At 37.6% G+C, this 21,495-nt stretch overlaps 1 protein-coding gene and 1 long non-coding RNA gene across 3 annotated transcripts in view; both read right to left on the bottom strand.

Moving 5' to 3' along the window:
* Positions 1-21,495, bottom strand: part of LSAMP (limbic system associated membrane protein) — an 823,632-nt gene that overhangs the window by 621,940 nt on the left and 180,197 nt on the right. The gene's annotated exons all lie outside the window — the stretch shown is intronic.
* Positions 8,734-21,495, bottom strand: part of LOC140506608 (uncharacterized) — a 48,689-nt gene continuing 35,927 nt past the window's right edge. The window contains exons 1-2 of the long non-coding RNA XR_011968009.1: positions 13,942-21,495; positions 8,734-11,066 (exon numbers count right to left, since the gene is read on the bottom strand). The exon at positions 13,942-21,495 is cut by the window's right edge and continues 35,927 nt beyond it. This is a non-coding gene — a long non-coding RNA (uncharacterized lncRNA). The remainder of the gene's footprint in view (positions 11,067-13,941) is intronic.

Genomic DNA, 21,495 nt, shown 5'->3' with positions numbered 1-21,495 from the left:
CTGGTCTGGCCTCACTTTGCTCCCTCCCCCAGCAGCAACCTCAAGGCATTCTTAAGGTGCCTGGCAGTCATACTCCAGAAAAGAGTACTCAGATTTCTCAGCCCATAGCGTAATATCCTGACATCCAAAGCCCATCTCCTCACCCCCACCTCTCCAACACTCAAACTTACATGGTTTATTTGAGGGTTAGTTTTGCAATATTTGCCATTGGCATCAGAATTGCTAACTATGCCCCTAAGGAGAAGCCACACTTGGCCAGTCCCATGCTTATCACATCCTGATATTTAGATGTAAGGGACAGTCACATTTCACAAGATAATCTCTTCTTTAGTTTTGCTTCCTCTTATTAGAAATAGAACAAAGAATATCAAATATTTTAACTTACAGAAGCCCAAGAGTAATTTAGTCTATTTCTATGAGGAGCATACCTATACAAATTTTACTTGTACTTGTCTCAAATCTCTTGGCAGATGGTGTAAATTTTCCACACTTTTTTTTTTAATTTTAAGAATTAAGTTTCTGCCCAAAGGGAAAAATGCTTTGTTATTTTATTTGACTATTTGTAATTATTGGAGAAATACAAATGTTTTCAGTAACATAGTTACTAGTATACTGCTGACTACTGAATATATATTATCAGTATAGAATTGTGGAAATCTGCTACATGGTTAAAAAAAAAAATCTCATCTAATATGGAAAAGACTTCTAGAGACTTGTTTCCCCAGAGTTTCCTCAGCTGATGATCTTTGAATTCTATTCTGAATGCTTCTTGAATATACCATGACATATGAACTTCACTGCCCCACTTCCTAGTGCCCTCTGTTCTCATAGAGCCCAGGACTAATTCTACCTGTTTCCATAATTTATGGTCAGTTCTGCGCTGGTTAGTTAATGCTGTTAGTCATTAATTGGACATTCTATCAAATGGTCTCCCCACAGCCCAGAAACTCAAACTCACAAATGATACACTGCATCTTTCAAACACAATCATGCCTGACTTTCATCTAGCCATTGTTTTATTGTCAAAATGGAATTTTAGTTAAAGTTCTCCTATCAGAAAGCAAAAGCCAAATGAATTAATCTGGCTGCCAGTCCTGGAAATGGAAGTCTTCCATTTAATATTCCAAACATCTGAACCTACTGGCAAACTGATATACATACACAAACACATATGTATGTGTGAATATAGGAATGTGTATGTGTTTATGTATGTATGTTTACATATGCATGTGTGTATACATATGCTTGTGTATATTTCTCAAGCAGAATCTTAGTGGGTTTCTAACCCATAATCAGCATTGTGGCAGGTCAGACAAGATGAGTAGGGTTGACATTTTCATTAGCTTTCCCCTCTCCCAAAGTGGTATGTTGTTATATTTTATTAACATTTCTAGTTGTTCTGCACAGTGACAAATTTGTAGATAGTTTAGGGAGATGGATAGATAATATCTGATCAGCTAGTAAGAGTGCAGGCTCTAAGTTTTATTATCTTGGCACTAACTAGATAATTTCCCAAGAATGGGTCACTAAAGGAATCTCAGGAGCAGGACCAAGATTTTAGAGTTCATTTGAATGGTGTGCAAGAGCTCAAAGCTACTCCAAAGAAAGCCACTCATCTACAGCTTCAGGTAACTAACAGTGTTTGTGAATCAAGTAGAGGCTTGGTGATTCTTCTTCCATACATATGCCTGTGTATGTGTATTTGTACATATAAGATAGGGACTAGACCAGGCCTGCACAGCATATGTGGCCACTTGTGGTCCACCAAAGGATTTTGGGCAGCTGTCACATGACCCACCGCAGCCAACCATCATCAGTCTGTCTCTAGTCTAACCTCTCTGCAGCCGGAAGAAGTCTACAAGTTGTGCAGGTCTGGACTAGACTGATAGATGACTACTAGGTGAGGGAATATCTTCCATCAACACAAGTCTGCACCTTCCCTACAATGTGTATATATAATCTCAGAAAGTTGCCTAGAATGTTGAGAGTTTAAGTAATAAACTCAAGCTCATGTAGCCAGTATTTTTCAAGGACACAATTTCTTCCTGACTGAGGCCAGTACTTCTCTATCCATTATACCAGACTTCCTCTCCTTTGTTTGTTTGTTTCTTTCTAATTTATTAACATAATATTATATATGGGCAATATATTATATATAATTATTATTACATATATGAATTAAATTACAATTTGATAGAGGACGGAAGGAAAAAAGGAAGAAAAAGAAAGGAAGAAAGAAAGGAAGGAAGGAAGGAAGGAAGGAAGGAAGGAAGGAAGGAAGGAAGGAAGGAAGGAAGGAAGGAAGGAAGGAAGGAAGGAAGGAAGTCAAGTTGCTAGAGTTACAGGATGCCCATAGTTAGGTAAATTGGTTGAGATTTGGCAGCAATTTTGCAGAAGGAAAGGCAGAGGGGAGCATGGTAGACATTACCGTACAGAGTTATTCAAAAGGAGGTAAAAGGGTGAAAGGTTCAAGGGCTATGGAGCAATAAAAAAAAGTTGTATTCTTTCTGAAACTCCTGAATGTATTTCTCAAAGCTACCTACTTAAGCCACTGACTTCCCCATAGTATCCATGGCAAATTGTGGATAGGTAAAGGGGACTATGTCTATTATTTCAAGGGAACTCCCAGGTGAAGAAACTTTTCTTCAAGTTGTTCAATAATGCAGATTGGTACCTCTTCAACTTAAGAGACGTTGAAAGTTGATTAAAGGACCAAAAATTTAAGTGACTTGCCCAGAGTGACAGAACTAGTGTACGTCAGAAGCAGAACTCGAATCCAGGTCTTGCTAGTTCCATGGTCAGCCCTCTGTTCATTGCATTACTTACATTATCCATGACAAATAATCATTCTTTTATGCAATGATGTGAGATTTCAGAGACAGGTTCAAAACAAGTGCAAAAATTAAAGCTCCTCCCAAGCCTACAGTGACCTGATCTGGGATGGGTATTCCATATTAATGCTTCTGGATGACTCTCTTGACCAAGATGCAAAGCCCATTGGCCTTTCTCCTTTATCATTTCTGGTCAGTAATTGAATATTTTTAGAGAAATATGAATCAACCTGAAAAATATCCACAAAAAATGTCCAACATATTCTCTCCCTCACCCAAGTATTAAACTTGAAATTCCCAGTCGAACGGAGATGTTTTCCTCACAGAATCTGTGCTGGTGCACAAATATTTGTTATCACATTTACCAGTCACATCTCAAGAAGGGCTGATCTGAATCGAAGACATCCCTTTTTAACATCAATCGATTTCTTAATTAACCTACTGCTCCTGCTAATAACAGAGGTCTCTATTGTTTTGGAAAAGGGAGTTATATAAAAACTTCTGCCTATTATTTCGGTTTTAATTTGTTCTGCCTTGTCCAGAATAAAATTACTCTTTAGGTATTGCATCACAGTTTCTTAATTAACATGGCCAAAATACAGTGAAACAGGCACCCCATCTCTAGGAAAATTCCTTTGATGCCCTGGGAAGGGTGGGAAAGGTAGGATTTCTCTGGAATTCTACACATTTTGAGTACTATTTTCTTAGAGATAGGGGACAGATCTAGGGGTGATGCAAAAATTTGCTTCCCCCACCTCTTCTGAAAAATGTAAAAACTACGCAGAATACCACCAGGACTAAACCCCACTGTTCTCTAGGGTAATCTGACCCTAGAAATATCCCATAGCAAGTGGTTTCACTGCTGAAAATTGCTGCACTTTTACCCACTGACAACTAAGCTCTTCTTTAACAATCATTTTACTGACATCAGTCATTTTAACACCTTTTTTTTTTTGACTTGTTCTTTCCTCATGAGCAACTACTTGTGAAATGGGAGGTTAGCGATATCACCTCCTTGAGCTACTATTAAATGGTTTTCAGGATCCTAGGAATGGAGGTTACATTTTTCATGCTCCTTAGTCTGTATCTTTGTGTGCCTGTAGTCTCTCAAGCTTAAAGTACACTGTCTGGAAAGTGGGTCTTAGTTGTACATGAGACAATACCAGAATGAAGCTGCTTCCCCTAAGTCAAGGACATTGGGATCCAGCCCTTTACTACAATGCAGGTTTCCCTTTAATTCAGTAATTTCCAGGATATGTCTTTGGGGAAAAAAGGGCAGGGTGTATCTTTTGCCCAAATTATCAATAGGAAGCACATGACTGAGCTGAAGCAAGCCTTCAAAGTTGGGGTTGGCCTTTGTATAATGGCAAATAGACAAAACTTTGTCTGGGGTGCTCCACCAAGTTATGTTCCCTTTCTGTAACCTACTGGTGCTTTCCTGATGTCCACTTTCTGCACCCTTACCTCACTGCTGCCACTGGAAGCCCACTTCTCCCAGGACAGTTTTTCTTTTATTTTGTACTTGTTCCTTCATCCTGTCCCTTTATCACATCAAAACTCAACTCTGCTATCTTGAAATCTTAAAGCACTGAGTTCTCATCAACCTGATTAATTGATATCTGGCAAGGCTGACTGAGAACAACTCAATGCATCACCCCTCCTAAAAGGCATTTACATTTTAACTGCTGAAGAGGAAAAGTTCTATTCTGAACTGATGGCTTCATAGCTTTCATAGTTGTTATTGTGTGGTCATTTTTCATTCATGTCCAACTCTTGGTAATCCCATATAGGTTTTCTGTTTTTGTTTTTCTTGGCAAAAAATACTGGAGTGGTTTGCCATATTCTTCTCCAGCTCATTTTACAGATGAGGAAACTGAGGCAAACAAGGTTAAGGAACTTGCCCAGGGTCACACAGGTAGTAAGTGTCTGAGACCAGATTTGAACTCAGGAAGGTGAATCTTCTTGACCCTGGACCCAGCACTCTATCCATTGAGCCACCTAGCTGCCCAGCTTTCATAGTGGGCATCATGATAACTTGAGGAAGATAATTTGGAGTAAGTCCATCAAATCATAACATAGCACCAATTATCTGGTCATATATCATATCAATGTTGAGTAGAAATAGATACATTTCTAAATATCACAGGATATCTTTTTTTAAACTCAGGAAGAAGAGTCTTCCTGACTCCAGCCCTAGGCCCAGGTGTTCATCCCCTGCTCCACCTAGCTACCCACATGTATAGACACATAAATTTATAGAGCTTTGTATTTGAAATATATAAGGTTAATATTTATAAGGTACTCAGCTTTGAAATATGGTTTACGTAGTTTTTAATTTGATTGCATGAATATATATGTATGGATGTGTATATATACATATATTTACACATACATATATACATACATATATAAACATATTTATGAAGGAAGTAGTATAAATATTATCTCTAAAAGACAATAAAACTGCAGCTTATACAACTTGCTCGTGGGCACAATATGTGACAGGGAGTCTCCTGATTCCAAAGTCTGTGATCTTTTTAACAGCACATTGTCAAACAACATATTACATAGCCATTCATTCGTGTATACTTCTAAAAATGCACATGCATGTACATATATGTATATATGAATACAAATATATGCATCTGTTTATATATGTGTGGTATGCTATGTATATAGCAGATTATTTTATATACCTATATATATATATGAATATGCATTTACTTCTATGCACATATAATCCGCATTAATGAAATATTTGGTATAGCAGAGTTCCAGCTGTTAACACAGTACCTGGCACTTATCAAGTACTTAATAAAATACTTGTTGACTGCATGGCTGACCCCATTCTATAGGATTCAGTTCCTAAAAGCAGCTGTATGTATCAGTTCTAATGTTGTCTGGCAATATTATGGTTTCTCTGTCTAATGGGATAGAGCTGCCTTCTTCTTCAACAGTCTCCCAGGCATTTATCTGGCTCAGGGCAGCTCAGCCATTCTGTTCTTAAATGCTTTTGATTTCATATGGCCACAAAAGTGGTGGAAGAGTAAGGCGAGTGAATGGAAAACATTGCTATCGTTAAGGTCCAGAAAGGGGGCAAAAAAAAGAGTAGAAAATTAAGATTTGGGGAAAATGAGTGAAGTGATGGATGTTCTTCTTTCTCAAGTAAGGTTTGGTCATCTCTTGTCCCAAATTTCTCTATTGTATTTTCCTATGGGAGTTTTGCTTATCATCTGAATATTTTTACTTCACGTCCTGGGTCAAAGGAATGACCAGGATTTTTTGTTTGTTTGTTTGTTTTCCTTTGTTTTTTAAGGTAAAGTTATTACCAACACAGCAACTAAATAGCTTTTTAAAATGTGTTTTGTTTGTTTTACATTTTCTAGAAGGTGTCAGCTCTTCTTTAGGCTCCAGAGGGTTCTAAAAATCAGCATAATTTGTTAACAGTTCATTTACATGCATCTGGTTCATTGACCTAAAAAGTAAAGTTCATTTCCTCTATGGCTGCAGCATGACAGAACATTTGGGGCATGTTTCTGTCTCTTCTCTTTCCTTAAAATATAAATAAATAAAAACCAACACCAGATTCTATACTTTCTCTTTACAAGCTAAATTATCTCTTCGTTCTCACCAGAATTAGACAGTGTGCTATAGTCTGCAGTAAGCTGAGCTTGGACTCTGGGCATCCCATGTTCAAATCATACCATAGACATTTGCTAGATATCTAATCCTGGGCAAGGTTTATTTTATTATTATTTATTATTAATTTATCTGTTCTTCATTTTCCTCACCTGTAAAAAATAAGCGTGATGAATTTCATAGGCTCCTAGGTCCCTTTCATATTTAAATCTATAATCTTATGATTAGATTACCTTTTTTCCTCAGAAGATTGTCATTAGGTATCTGAAATTATACACATAAATCTTTCAATCTATGATGTCCATTTTCCCCATGAAAACTAGTCTTCTAGTCCAACCTATTCCACAACAGAAATTGTTTCTATGGTATGTTCTTTCATTAGCAACTTTATAGCTATCTGGTCCAGAGTGAATGTAAATAGCAATTATTTCTCTTTTGTCCAGCAACCCTGAAGGTCTTCCCCTCCCAGTCTGATTTTTTTATTTTAATTAAAGAAGTCATCCCTTGACTCACTTCTTAAAGGCACCTATTCACTGAATGAGCATTACCTCACTCAAAGATGAGAACCTGAAAAGATCTTAGCCTAAAAGGGCCAGGGTTTCCCATTGCTTCCTGGGCCATCTCTAGTCATCCTGATGAATATCACTGGACCCAGAAGGCTCTGGAGGAAAAAGTGAGGCTGGTGACTTTGCACAGTCTTCCTTCAATCAAATCCAAGTCAACTGCAAGTAATGTCATCATCTCCTTGATGTTATGGTCCTCTTCAAAAATGATGAACAAACACAATTTTATCAACCCATTCCATTGGGGAAAGTCTTCACATGCATGAGGTAGACATCCCCCTAACTCATCAATGAGTTTACCGGATATCTCACTCAGCTTGAGACCTGGAAGGGAACTGAAAGGCTTTCTAATTCAAATCCCTACTGCTGAGGCCTGATTTGTCCAGGGCTACCTAGGTAGTGAATAGGAAAGCTGGACCCTCTGACTTCAATAAAACATTCTTTTCAATGCATTACACTCTCTCTTCATGGCGGGTTCAAAATCTATAGAACAGACACTTGTAGCCACTAATTTCAGTATCTTAAATTCTGCTGCTAAGTAACTGGGGTAGTTATCTTTGGAGTCCTAGGTTTCATTCCTGGATCTACCAATTTTGGGACCTTGGGAAAGTTTCTTCCTTTCTATGTTCCTCAGTTTTAATTTGCATGAAATGATTTGGGATACATACAAGGTATGATGAAAAGAAGGTTATAGTTGGAGTCAGAAAACAATGATTTGAATACTCCTCTTGTTATGTGCTACTTGGAAAAGTCATTTAACTTCTTTTGGAGCTCCATTGAACTGGTGTATAAGAGATTAGAATAGGTGACCTCTAAGGTCTCTTCCAGATCTAAAGCTATGATCATGTGATTCTTTTTAGCACTGAATCATATGAAACCTATGTTGAAAGGAAGAAGGTTGTATAATGAGACTTAGTCTCTCATTACTGGATGGTCAAGAGGACTCCTAGGAAATTAATGACCCTGTCTCATATATAGGAACATTTACTTCCACAAAACACCAGTAACTAAATATTCTCTTGTCTGCTGCCTGGTACAGAAGCAATGCTAAATGTAAATGTTGGTTTTGAGCATGCTAATGATATAAGAGGAAGGTAATATTTACAGACTTTTGAGAACCAAACAGAGCTTTAGGGCAGAATGTATGAATGAGAGATATATGACATTACAGAATGAGGAGGGGGAGATATATGAAGAATTATTCAGTCTCTGAGAGAATCTGGAGCTCCAAAAGCAAGTCAGTTTCATAGAGACTGGAGAAGAGAGGACTGGTGGATATAAAAAACAGTTATTAGCTGATCAGAGATAAATCAGCTGAAATAGGTTTGAGAGCAAAAGACAATTAAAAGAACCTGACTTTGGGCTGTGTGCCCAGGAAAGAAAAAGACTTGTTCAGGGGAATTTCTGGGAGTGGGAGTTCAGGAATCATTGTTGTTCAGGATATCAGTCACCTGGAATGGAATTTGGCCTGAACTTGAGGACAAAACCTGGAGAACCAGCAAGGGGTTTGCAGGCCACATGACCAGAAAATCAGGAGAGATACTGATACTTCATTATTCTCTGGGCTCTGGTTTAGAGCAAGTACAGAAGCCAGAGTATAGAAAGAAAACTGTAAAAACCTGACCAGAATGTTAAAGCAAACAGGATGAAAGTGATAAAATATATATCTACATATCCCATGGAAGAATAACAATAATAGCTCTGATCAACATAATATTTATTATTTACAAGGAATTTCTTTTAAAATGACAGTGTGAGGTAGGTAGTATATATAAAGAGAAAAAAAATTAAAACTGATCAACACATTAAATGAGGCAGTCTGGTGTGATGGATAGAGCAATGGACTTGGAATTGGGAAGACATGGGTTTGAATTCTACTTCATAAGCTTTCTCCCCAAACCCAATGACTCTTCCCATTTTCATTTCACTTCAGGGCATCATCATCCTTCCAGTCATCCAGCTTCACAATCTTGGCACTATTCCTAGCTCATCACATTCTATCTTCCTAGTAAGCCAATCCATTGGCAAATCTTGTCATTTTTGTTTCCACATTACCTCTCATGGAATTTATAAAATGATAGTTGGAGAAGAGAAAAAAAAGAGATGTAAATAACATATACTACATGTTAAGCACACTAGATATGTGAAACAAAATGGTCTGAGAGGTTCCTGGGAAACATCCTTACAAGCTCACTGTCTGTTTGTCTGTGTTCATTCTTCGTTTTCAAAGAAGACCATGACATCAAAGAAATGATGACATGACTTGCACTTGACTGTTTTGAGGGAGGGAGGGTTGTGCAGGTCACCAGCCTCACTTCTCCTCCTGGGCCATCTGAGTCCAGTGATCAGATATTCATCAGGATGACTGGAGATGGCCCAGGATACAATCTTACTCTAACTCATAAGGAAGATAAGAAATGTCTTTTGGGGAAAGAAGGCACTTAAACTGTACAAAAAAAGGGGCTCATTTCTGAACTATTCCATGTGAGCTGAATACAATATTCTATATATATTCTGATCAAGGCAAAGAAAAGAAAAATTAGCACCTCCCTCATTCTAGACACATAACTATTAATGTAGCTGAAAATTACATTATCTTTCTTGACTGTCATGTCATATTGCTGACTGTCATATTACACCTGTATTCTTACTCACTCTTCTATAGCATTTTATTTTAATAAATTCTATTGATGTCTTCTTTTTACAGAAGGCTAGATTTCCTCCTGAATCCCTCCCCTGTCACTACCAGAAAGCAATATCTTATAAAAATATCCAAAAGAAAAAGAAAAAAGAGAAAAAACTGCAAGATTATAACTGACCAACACATTAAGAAAAATTTGGAGCTTCTATTTAATATTCCACACCTGTGGACTTCAGACTCTGAAAAAAAAAAACAGGGGGAGGTTTCTTCTCTTTCTATTTGAAACCAAACTTGTTCTTTATAATTTCAGAATTTTGTTGTTGTTCAGTCACTTTCGTTTGTGTCTGACTCTTCATGTCTCCATTTGGGGTTTTCCTGGCAAAGATACTGGGGTGATTTGCCATTTCCTTTTCCAGCTCACTTTACAGATGAGAAAACTGAGGCAAATAGGTGACTTGTCTGGAGTCACATAGCTAGTAAGTGGCTGAGGCCAGATTTGAACTCAGGAAGACTCATTTTCTAGACTCCAGGCCAGGTACCCTATACCCTGCATCACCACCCAGCCACCCAATTTCAGAATATTCAATATCAAGGGCTTTGTGATTGCTATTCTTTCCATTTCCTTCGTCATATTGTATCTGATTCTTCTGGTCCTACTTACTTCACTTTGTTTCAGTTCAAGTAAATCTTCCCATGCTCCTCCACTGCAAAGTGATTATCTATTCTGCTAGCACAGTAGTATTCTATTACTGTCATGTACCATCACTTGCTTAGCCATTCTTGCACTATTGGGTCTCCCCTTTGTTTCCAGGTCTTTGCTACTAGAAAAATTGCTGGTTATATAGTAGTGATAGGTACACAAAACACTTTTCTCTCAACAACCTTTTGAGGTATAGATAGATCAATTGTACAGATGAGGAAACTGAGGCTCTGGGAAATTGAAGGACTCACTCCATTATTCAGGAAATATCTCACTTAGGTATGTTTCATCCACCCTGTTTTTGGGAAGCTGCATGGTATAAAACTCTCCATTTTCCATCCCTGATTTATGCTGTCATCCAGTACCTAGCACAGTATTTTGCAAATGGTAAGGTCTTAAATAACTGCTGAATTAAGTTGAACCTTGAAGTCTTATTGGGAGGAGAAAGGGAGAAGAGGAAATGAATAAGGTATTTATATGCCAGGCACTGTTTTAAAGCACTTTACAAAATTATCTTATTTAATCCTCAGATGCTGTTATCCCCATTTTATGGTGGAAGAAACTGTGGTAAACAGAAGTTAAAGGACTTGTCCAGGGCCCCATAGCTGGTAAGTTTCCAAGGCTGGTCTTGAATTCAGGTCTTTCTGACTCCGTCTGTGCCTCTTAGTTGCTTCTTAGAAGCATTCACACTTCTAAAAAAAAAAAGTGTCAAACAGAATAGAAATATCAACAATGTATTTAAAAACTCCACAAGAGACTTCCACTAAGTTTATGTACATTTTCATTTTTCATACTAACAAACTGAGACCCAAAGAGATTAAATGATTTAAGAACTTGACTAATAGATACTGGCACCAGAACTCAAATCTAACTTTTTTTGACACTAAGTTTAGTGCTGTCTCCTCCAATCTACAATGACTTTAATTCTTTGTAACTACAAGAAATCCCCAATCTGTTATAAAGAATACGTTGAATGACCTAGATGCGGGTAGATGGCATAATGGATAGACTAATGAATTTGCAGTGAAGAAAACTGTAACAGGATTTTCAATCCTGTCACAAACATTTACTAGGTGTGTGTAACTCTGGGCAGCTCATTTAGCCTCATGTAGCATCAGTTTCCTCACTTGTGCAATGGGTATAATAATAATATCTTTTTGTAAGAATCAAATAAGATAACATTTTTAATGCTTTGTTAACCTTAAAGCATTCTATAAATTTGTGCTATTATTAATAGCTATTACTAAGCTTTGTATAAGAAATCACTTTGGAAATAAAGAAAAAATAAATGATACCAAGGTCAATCTGAGGAAGAGAAGCCCTTGATCCTTTGGATGTTGGTTAACTTAATACTAGGGGAATACCAGGAAGTCCTCTGGAGCTTTTTGGAACCCAATAAGCCATAACTACAAATTCCCTCAGGTCTTTGGAGCTCTTAGGATTCCCATTTTTCCTAACTAGAAATCTTTTGCAGCTCCAGGATAGTCAGAGAGCTTGCCACCCATCCCTCCTAAGGCACTAAACTGTGTGCCTCCAAATGAGGTAGCAGACAGAACTCTCTTTGAACTCTCTTTGTCCCTCAAGACAAATGTCTTGGTGTCCTAGTGAGCCTGGATATATGGCAGATGTACATGTACACATCTGGCAGACATCATGTGTTGGGAATAAATTTCTCTCAAAAGCCAAAAACCTTGAAATGGAGACCTACTGTATAAATATGGCAAATTGTGAACTAAATTTATCCCATAAAATTTTGTAGAAACAACCTTGCCATGAATGCCACTAAATGAATACATTATCTGGTGGGGTTAATAGGACTGCCTTCTGCAGAAATAAATAAATTACAGAGGAACACCAAAGGGTTCACCACTCCAGATTATTCTTTAGTAATATTCCATTAAAAATAACAGAAAGGCATAGCTCTCACCATAATTCAAGGCTCATTCAATGTTGATTTCTTATAGGCTCATGTCCTTGGATGAGGCCTCCTTGATTTTAATCACTTTTCTGATTCTAACCATTTTTATTTTTATTTTTTTGTCTGTCTTTCCATCAATCAAGCTATGGCTCATTTACCTTGATTAGCAGAGGAATTGGCAACATATTTTTCAAAAGTACTAGCGACTTTAACCCTATTTGGATGGAAAGTCACATAAATCATTCTTACCATGCAAAAAATTGGGATTTGGTCTGGGGAAATTTCAACTTGCTAACCATTTATCAGTCTGAAGAATGAGAATAAGGGTAAACATTAGTACATTTATCCCTTTCATATCATGGGATTTTAGGGGTGCAGCACTCCTGCAATTTGAAAAATCCACATTAAATTTTTTGGTCCTCCCTTTGTATTGGAGAAAAGTCTGAATTATCATGTTACTAAAAGATAAAATATGTTGATATTACAATACTATACATATATTTTATGCATTTCCAAGTTTCTTAACTTTTTCTGTGTTGTCTACTGGCCTTTGTGTGTTAGACTGACCTGCCATATATTGAAACCTCTGTGGGGAAAGTCGTGCTATGGAAGTGATAACTGCATAAGAATTGAAGAATCCTAAATCCCTATTCTGAATTTCCCACCTTGACATATAAACTTTCTATGTTGTACATTTTTGTTCTTGATCTTGCTTTGAAGTTGGAGAATCTGAATTAGAATGCTAGCTCTCACATTCATTGCTTGTATAACTGTGGGTAAGCCAGTTAATTTCTCAGGGCTTTAGGTCATTCTCTAAGACAATAAGTTGCACAAAAGGCATTGGTATAAGAAGTTTTCTCATTCAGGAGTTCCAGGATGAATTCACAGAAATTCCCCTTAAATATAAGGATATAACGAGAAGTAATGGGTAAACTAATATTTGTTTTGGATAAACCTAATATATACATATGTATAAAGACACTCATAAACACATTTCTTTATTTGTGATATGACACAGACCCTTAGGAGAAGGTTATTCCTATTAGATCCTAGCTTTGGCAGATTCAGCCAGATGGAAAGGTCTCATGGAAGGGTGGCGACAGATGGTATTGGCTGCCATAGGTTCAGTTTACCTTAATGTGGAAGGACTTATCTCCAGAAGGCTGACCAGTAGGTGATGGATCCTCTGATCATGAAACAGATCACACACGTGCACGCACATGCACACACACACACACCTGTACAATCCACTTTCCCTTCTGCGGTGAAGGAAATGAAGTGATGGAAACAAGAGCAGAGGCTTTTAAGACTTGCCAAGTTTTTAGCTCATCTACAAACATGAACTTAACTTTTAGTACCCTCCAGTGTGCTCCCATGAACTTATTGTATATACATAGAGCGGAAAATATATTTTAAGCAGATACGAATACGGGTCTTGGTTTTGTTTGCCTTGTAAGGGTCAGGCTTACTTAGCACTCCTGTATGATTTTCTCACCTAAACCACTCAGAAGATGACCCTGTAATATGATAAGATGCACTCCCAAGTGGCAAGACTTAATTTACAATACACACAAATCCTACTTTCAAGGAGTGGGTTGAGGGAATATTAATCAGGCCTGTGCAGCACAGAAACTGTATAGTGTGTGTACCTGAGTGAGGTGAAAGCGTCCAGGTCACAGTGGAATGTTTATTCTGCTGTGCGAGGAGATCTGGCTCCATCCTTCACTGCATTAATGGCCTTAATGTTTTCCAAAGACGAAGAATAAACCTTAAAATATCCGTACAAAAGACAAAGACAGCCAGGAGTAACCAGCAGAAGCAGAGCCAGGAGCCTGTGGCCTCTGAAGGCAAAGAATCTATTTATATGAGAAGGGGAAGCTGACAGACCTTACTCATGCTATTTCAGGAGAAAAAAAATCAGATGCTAATTTGGCTGTTTTCCTTTACTCCCTATAAGGAAGGCCCAATGCCCCACCCTCGAGCCGCATCATCTTCCTGTACTAGGACTTACTTAATATAGATTTTGCTGCCCACTGTCATTGGGGATTTCTCACAGTGACCTCTAAAGCATGGCACAATTGGCCTGTGCCTAATTTTCTCCTGTCTCAAAGAGCTGTGGAAACCTCCATGCTTGTGTAATTCCAGCTGGCTTAAATTCAGGAAGCTGGGAGTTTCTTCTCCATGTCTAATATCTGTGACCTTCAGGGGAAATGGTCAGGGTTACAAGCCCTTGAGAGGGGTAGGAGAGGGAAAGGAATATTTTGAAGAAGGATTTTTTTTGGCCTGCGTTCTGTTTGCCTTTTTTTTTTTTTTTTTTTTTTTTTTTTTTTAGGTCTACTATAAGCCTTTAGCCCTATAAGAAGGGTTTATGGGACTATCAGGGTAGCTTAAATGGGGGTGGGAGAAAGGGAAGAAATAAAAGTGCTTAGTATAATTGTTATCTAGAAGAAGAATTAAATCTGTTCTCCTTATCCTAAGAGGGGAAAACCAGGACTAATGGTTGGAAATTAAAGGTCCAGAGGGCATTTTTTTTCAATCATTATAAGAGAAATCTTCTCTAAAATTAATCAAAATGGAATGGGCTACTTCATAAGAGACTGACTTCCCTATCTCTGGAAGTATTCAAGCAAAGAGTAGATGTCAAGAGATACTGTAGAGGAAATGTGTGGATCAGTTTAGAATCAGATTACTTCAAGGTGTTTTGCAACTGAGATTCTGAAGATCAAGATTCTAAGATTAGGATGCTTCCTTGGGCAACTTTAAAATTTAATCTCTCAACCCCTGGAGCATGCTTGCTACCTACCTACTTCGTGTATGTGCGTGCATGCGTGTGTGTGTGTGTGTGTGTGTGTATGTGTTTCTTCACAATATTTCCCTCTCTCACTCATGTTTACTACACCCCTCTAAATGGAAACTGGGGAGAAAAGAAAAATACATGCTTCGGGTATGTGGGGACATAGGAAAGTATAGGGAAGGTTGTAGATCTTAGTGTCTTTTACGTACTCCACCCATTTCAACCTTAAGCAGTGGATTTAAACAAGACTTATTGAAAATAAAGACAATGATTGATCTACCAGTTTTTATTTTCCCTTCCTTGGGGCTATTTGATCATTGGCTCATAGATTCAAGAGGAACTTTGTAGGCCATCCAGCCCAATTTCCTCATTTTCTATAGGAGGAAATGAGAAGTAAATTACCCAGTGTCATAGAAGCAATATGGAATAGATTTGGGAACTGAAGCTAAAGATAAAATAATGGATGAAACAGATTGAGATGGTCCTTTTTTTTTTTTTTTTCTTCCTTTAGATTTTAAGAAGCAGATTTAAATCCCTACTCTCCAATACTAGCATTTACCCTCAAATTCTGAAGATGTTTGATCATACAATTTTAACTAAAGAGAAACAATGAAAACACAGACAATATTTGGGTGTTTGAATTTGGCAAATTCAATAAATATGTATGAAACTGTTGAGGTTTGGGGTGTTGGGAACCCCAAAATACTGAGATGCTGGGTCCTGCTCAAATGCATTTGACACAAGCCTTCTTAAAGCCAAAGAAAAACAAAGTTTATTAAAGATTTGCCATACTGGGCTGACTCTTAAGGAGCTTAAACATTTGTAATGCTCGTATTGACAAGCAGGCAGATAGAATCTCAGCTAGACAGAGTCTGTGCTGGATTAAACCAGAGCACCTTCAAGTTGGTAAAATGGAATTTAAGTATAGAAAAAGACTGAGGGAAGAATCCAGGTGCCCCAGGTGGTCTGTTCTTGATAGGGGAGGTCAGCCTGGAATGTAGATCAAATCCAGGGAGGATCCTAATGGGACTGGCCAGTAGTCCAGACAATCCACAATCCATAATCCAAGCTGGGCTACTTGAACTTCAAGAGAATGTTAAGTGGTGGCCGGTAATAGGATAAAAGGTAGGCATATGAAGAGAATTGTTAAATAGTGGCCAATAATCCAGGACAATAGGATTTTGTTAAAATAGGGAGTATCCAGGCTGGGAGAAATGGACCTCAAGAGAACGTCAAAATCAAATAAGCAGAATCCAAGGAGCCCCCCAAGAGCAGGCTTTCCGGTGGCCCTTGTGACAAATGGGACAAAAACCCTCTTGGTCCAAGGAAAAAAGGTCTTGGCTTGGGCTTGTACCCCATCATTATGTTTTTTTTTTTCTAAAACCAAATCTCTTAGATTTTAATGTCACAAAGTCCTTCTCACCAATATAATTTGTACAAGCATTTACTATATATAATACATAGTTCTAGGCACTAGGAATATTAAGATAAAAAAAGTACTAGTTAAATTCAAGGAGTTTACAACTTAAGCAGCAATGGATAGAATGTTGGACCAGGAGTCACAAAGCCCTGAGTTCAAATTCAGTCTCACACACTTACTGTATGAACCTGGGCAAGTTATTTACACTCTGTCTACCTTAGCTTTCTCATCTGGAACCTATCTCCCAGGGTTATCATGAGAATAGAATGAGATAATATGTATAAAGCACAATGTAAACCTTGACATGTATGGAAATGCTAGCTTATTCAAGCTGCTATTATTATTTCAAGATCATTCTTCTCATCTTGTTTGGTAGCATTCACTTAGAATTAGTGCTGGGACAAGTAGATATCCTACCATTATTCTTTTATATTTCATTTTCTGAAGATTACAAAGTCAACGAACATTCATTAAATGCTTTAAGATTCCTATATATTATCTCATTTTATCCTCACAACTGTGGGAAATATGTGCTATTATTATCCACCTTTTATAAATGAGGGCATTCTAGGCAGATGGAAGTGAAGTGTCTTGCCTGGATATCATACAACTAAAAGTAAGAGACAGAATTCAAACTCATATCTTCCTGACTCCTGTTCCAGTATTGTATCCAGTATGCCACTCAGCTGAGTTCTCCTAGAATTGCCTAATGAAGATAGACCACGTGGTGGAGTGAATAAAGAGCTGGCCTCAACTCAATTATCATCTCTGACACCTATTGCAAGTCTGACTCTGGGCAAATAAATTAAACTCTCAGAGATATAGACAAATCTCTAAGACAACAGAGTAGGTTCTGATTTGCTTTGACCAAAGGAACGTCCTCACCTTGGAGACTCTCATTCAGTGAAAACACAAAGCCAATCCCTAAAATGAGCAAAAGGTAAAATTTTGTGGGAGACACAACAAGGATAATCAGGAAAGGCTACAGGTAAAAGGTAGCATCTGAGCAGTCCTGGTGGAAATAAGGATGTCTAAGAGACAAAGTTGAAGAGGATATGCATGGCAGGTCTGGAGTTTATCTAGTTATGGTGAAGTAGACTGTATCATGTATGAGAACCAATAAATTGTGTACAAGTACACAGTGCTCAGGACACACAGTTAAAGAAAGAGAGAAGGAAAGAGTAGCGCCATATGGTGTAGTGTTAGAGAACCAACTTCAAAGTCAGGAAGACCTGAGTTCTGACATGTACAGGCTATATTTCCCTAGGTAAATCACATAAACTGAGTGCTCTAGGTAACTCTCTAGGATTCCAAGTTGCAGAGAAAATGCTGACCTGCTTTAGTAGAGAGACTTTCCTCACTCGGAAATGCCCTATACCAATGAAATCACAAGTCTAACCCCTGTGAAATCCTCAAACCAAATAAACAAATCCAATATAATTTGAAAAGGGAGAGAATTTTAATACTCAGGGACAATCAGATGAGCCTTTTTTTATAAGAAGAGCCACCTGAGTTGGGCTTTGAAAGATTCTGATAGGCATAGGTAAAAACAGAGCACATTCTAGGGTTGGGAGATAATCTATGCAAAGACCTGGAGTTGGAAAGTGCAGTACTGGGCTCAGAGAATGGCAAGGAGGCTATTTTGACAGAAACATGGAATTCATGAAGGAAAACAATGTAAACTAAGTCTGGGAAGGTAAGCTGCAGGCAGACTGGGTGGGACCTTAACTGGAAGGCTAAAAAAGTAGTGTAATCTGAAAAACAGCAGGACATACCCATATCAACAGTATGAAAGGAAAAGTTCTGGGCCAAGAAACGAGAGACTATATAGTGAAGAGAGTGGGGGGAGGAGGAAGGAGAATAAAACCTTGGGGAAAACTATAGCTACAGTGTGGTAGATGGATGATGAACCATGATAAAGCACCCTAATTTTCTGTTTGTTATAAAAAATGTGGTGGGCAGAGTAATCATAGCACAGAAGGGACTATACAGAACCAATTTATAAGTAAGATCAGTGGCCTGATAATACAGGGTAAGCTGCTGGAGATATGTTCACTAAATGATAAGTAGCTCCTACTTTCTGTTCTGGATTCCATGTATTTGTTGCTGCCCCAGCTTCTGGTTAATTGGTCTGAAGTCAAAGTGAATCAGTAATAATGGCACCAAGTCATTACTATTTGATAGTTCCTCAGTGGTTCATTCTAAAGGAAACATTAGTTCAGTAACTACATCCAAATACAATTGGTTTCAATTGTCTCCCCATCATCAGGTCACCAATGGCGAGTAAGGATTCACTCAAAAAAAGTCTCCCTCTAGATTCTCTTTTGGTGATTTCATACCCTCCCATGGTTTCAATTATCACTTCTAAGCAGGAGGTCTCCCAGATCTCCCTTGAGCTTTGTCCAAAAGTACAACCACCTGCTGTACATCTCTACCTGGATGTTTCACTTCATCATACTCAGTTTAATTAAACAAATCTTTATTAAATGTTCCCTCAGAGCATTGAGCTGGGGACAGGGCATACAAAATTGAAAATCAGATAATAATCTCTGCCCTCAAGGAGTATACAATGTTCATACATATGCACACATTTGTATGCATGTTTTATTCTCCTACAAATTCATATGTGTGTATACATACACAAACATATATGTATAAATGTATATGTATATATATGTGTGTGTATATATGTACATATACATATATGTGTGTATCATTCAAAGTCAAAAGTGATAAGAATCAAAGAGAAGGTACAATTTTGGCTAGAAAATGGGGAATATGAAGGAAAATACTGTAGAATAGGACTGGAGAGGCTAGTAGAAATGAGATTTATGAAAGGTCTTAAATGCTAGAATAAATAGTTGATACTTTGTCCTCTAGGCACTGGGCAGTCTTTTCTGTTTGTGATTAGACACTACCATTGTCTAATTTTTCTTTCCTATGGATTAGAAAATCTAGGATTAGCAGTTGTTTAAAGGATGGATTAAACGAAATATGAACTGGCAGAAGAGAGCTCAATTAGGATGCTATTATAATGATACAGGTCACTTGACAACACTGTCTTCCTAGTACTCAGTTTTTACCATATTACTATCCTTCTCAAAAATTTTCAGTGGCTCTCTATTGGCTCCAGAAAAAAAAAATACAGATTCCTTAGCCTGACTTTTAAAGTTCATCACTACCTGGCTCCAATCAATATGTTGCCAGCTTTATATTTCCCATTTTAGTACTCTGACCACCAAACAAGATGGAACAGTTTCTTGAAGTAAAAATTCAATCTCCTACCACTTGCCTTTTGCATAATCTATCACCCATGCTTGGAATGAGCAATTTCCTCTTTTCTACACAGATTCCTTTTCTTTCTTCAAGGGTTAATTCCCTAGGAAAGTCTTTGCTATTACTACTCCCTGGCAGTTAATAGTGTTATCTCCTCCCTTAAATTGCCCTGAAGTTATCTGTGGGTCTTTTATATCTCCTCAGTAGAATCTAAACTCCTTGAAGGCAGGCAAATATTCCAATTATTGTTTATATCTGTAGTGTCTGGCTTAGTGATTTGTACATAGTAGGCTCTTGATAAATACTTTTTGCAATGAATTGGTGCCCTCAATCCACAGATATGTATTTTCATGAATATTTCAGAAGGGTGAGAAAATAGGCTGGTAGGTCTTTAGCCACCAGTGTCTTCTTAGACACTTAACACCAACAACAAAAGAAGCAACAGCAGCAAAAAGGAGCAAAGTTTAACTTTCATAAAGCCCTGTAAAAATTGCAGGCATTTTACAAAAATATTATCTTATTTTACAATATTATTAAATCTTTTATTTATCTGAAATCTTTCACAAATTGCTTTGTTCCATTTCTAAGAAATATTGAAAATCCATTCCCAGATTCCTTTAAAATTTTAATGCCTGCCAGCACCGAATTTTGCTGTATGTCTTTGATCAAGTCCAGCTACCTTTCTCCCCTCATGCTCTTTCAACTCTTAACAATCTATGATTTGATGCCTGAAATATTCAATCTAGCATGATTTGGATTCATACATGTAGTCAATTTGGATGCTTGGTGTCTAATGTTACCTGAATTTTTCCAAAAGCTTGTTGTAGACACAATGATCTATTTTTATCCTTGTTGTTTTAGAGGCCCCACCTTTTCCACTTCAGCATCCCAGTAGCTTTGCACACCTTTTATAGCCTGTAGATTTCAGAACACTTGAACGACTGGTAATAGACTCCAGTTGTGAAATATACATGTCCACTTGCAGGCCACACTTCAGAAGCTGCATTAATCCCCAGTCCTTGGGAAATGAAAGTCCTTGACTTAGGCATGAATGTAACTGGCAAGGCTCCATTATCATAAAGCATTCTGCCAAGCAACAGCTATTTGGTCTTTTTTTTTTTTTGCTTCCCTTCTCCTCTCCCTTGCTTCCTTCCTCCCATTCTTTCTTTCTTTCACTACCAGACCACCTTTAACTTTTCTAATCTCTGAGGTTACAAATTTGCAATATGTTAGAAAATACCTTTTCTTTGAAATAGAAGGAATAGCAGAATACCTGAAAAGAGGCATAGTTACTTTACCTTTTGACATCTATGGCCATTCTGGGAACAGTACCCATGTAAGTAATACCAGAAATATTAAAGACTTAAAAGAGGAAAAAAAATTTTCTTTCTTGACCTATGGAGCAGCAAGTTAATTTAAACTTTATCTTTGATAATCTCCCTCTCTCTCCTTTATTTATTTCATTTCTGAGATTTAGATGGAAGGTGTTTTTATAATTAAATGCAAGGAGGAAATAATATCACACTGACAAAGCTCCTAATCTTCCCAAGATATTAATAGTTATTGAATCAAACTAGCCCATCTTTAATCCTGGAGTTCACCATGCAAACGCAGAGTGAAAGAATGAAAAGAATATAATGATAACTTTACTTTCTTAAATTGAAAGTACATGACACAAAATTGTTAAGTTGTAAGTATATCACAAAAATGCAG

This window comes from Notamacropus eugenii, chromosome 5, assembly GCF_028372415.1.
Source record: "Notamacropus eugenii isolate mMacEug1 chromosome 5, mMacEug1.pri_v2, whole genome shotgun sequence".
In the NCBI taxonomy this organism is placed as follows: Eukaryota; Metazoa; Chordata; class Mammalia; order Diprotodontia; family Macropodidae; genus Notamacropus; species Notamacropus eugenii.
This window is presented reverse-complemented; position numbering and strand designations above follow the sequence as displayed.